The sequence below is a fragment of the Varanus komodoensis genome, unplaced genomic scaffold (assembly GCF_004798865.1).
Source record: "Varanus komodoensis strain SLA01 unplaced genomic scaffold, ASM479886v1 scaffold30, whole genome shotgun sequence".
Taxonomy (NCBI): domain Eukaryota; kingdom Metazoa; phylum Chordata; class Lepidosauria; order Squamata; family Varanidae; genus Varanus; species Varanus komodoensis.
The window spans coordinates 9,637,134-9,638,296 of NW_025335762.1; the positions used below are offsets into that span (position 1 = coordinate 9,637,134).

The 1,163-nt window shown below is 53.8% G+C and overlaps 1 protein-coding gene across 4 annotated transcripts in view; it reads left to right on the plus strand.

Annotated features, from left to right (window-relative positions):
• Nucleotides 1–1,064: 1,064 nt before the first annotated feature.
• Nucleotides 1,065–1,163, plus strand: part of OGDH (oxoglutarate dehydrogenase) — a 54,219-nt gene continuing 54,120 nt past the window's right edge. For all 4 annotated transcript variants that reach the window (XM_044437703.1, XM_044437705.1, XM_044437701.1 and 1 more), the window contains exon 1: nucleotides 1,065–1,152. The gene's annotated coding sequence lies outside the window, so the exon portion shown is untranslated. The remainder of the gene's footprint in view (nucleotides 1,153–1,163) is intronic.

Consider the following 1,163-nt stretch of genomic DNA (forward strand, 5'->3'; position numbering starts at 1 on the left):
TGAAAGCTGCAAGGGATGAGGAGCCCTAGTGACAGGGGTCACCAGCCTCCTTGCATTCTTGGCTTTGTGCACAACCAATGAGGGCAGCGGTGTCAGAAGTGGCTTAGCAAGAGTGGAGCAAGGGAGTCTCGGGTGGGAGCAAACAACCCTGCAACCCGACTGTCGTTATCCCCATTTTGTGATAGGAGATGGAGAGATGCTCCTCCACAATGTAATCTCATAGTATAAATTTTGGAGTGAATCGTTAAGAAATAGTTGAGGTTGACTGGGACTTACAGCAACCCTGCAAGGTAGCTCAAGGTTACTATTTCCAAGATTTCAGGAACTGTGAGGGAGTGACATACTCCGCTGTGACGCTTATAGGTGGGGATCGAGAGTGCTTCTTTTCCCTTTATGTGATCTACGGGGAACGGCTTGGCGCCACAGATATTTTTTTTTTTTTAAGAAATAGGTACTTTCAAGGATTTTATTGGAATCTTATCTATAGGGAAAAAAGGAGAGATCGGAATGCTGCCCATCCTTGACTGGGTATCCATCCTCAGATTCCTCCTGCAGACTCAGAAGGTCCCATTCAAGTCAGTAATTCTTTTTCTAATTCAGGTCTTATTTTGGATGGATGCTAAGTTTTTAAAGGTGTAAAACAGAACGCCACCCCTGCCAGTGCGACTATAGTCCATTGTGCCCCTGAGGCCGGCGAGTGTGCATGTGTGCCCGAGAGCGGCTCGAAGCAGTCCTATAAATTGCGATGCTGCGCCCACGCAGCTGCAAACAAGTCCCAGGGAGGGTTTGTGCACATACATCCGACTGGGGCGGAGGGCTTGCAATAGAAAGCAGCACGAATTTCTGCCTTCGCCGGTCCTGCAAAGGAGGGGGTGAAGAAAGACGGACTGTTGTCCAGACTGGAATTCTCAGGCCATGCCCTCCCACTGATTTATTTATTTTTATTTATTTATTTGGGCTATTCCCAGCGCGTCCAGAGACCCCCGCCCTCGCGAAGCAGGAGCCCCGCCCTTCCGCCCTGCCCTCGCGGGGGAACGAGTGCGCGGCGCCCGGCGTGCGCGGTGACGCGGGCGGTGACGCGGCGCGCGAGGGGCGGGGCCGGCGGCTGGCGCTGTCAAGCCGAGCGCGGCGCCGTGCGGGGGGGCTCCGGAGGGACGCCGCGG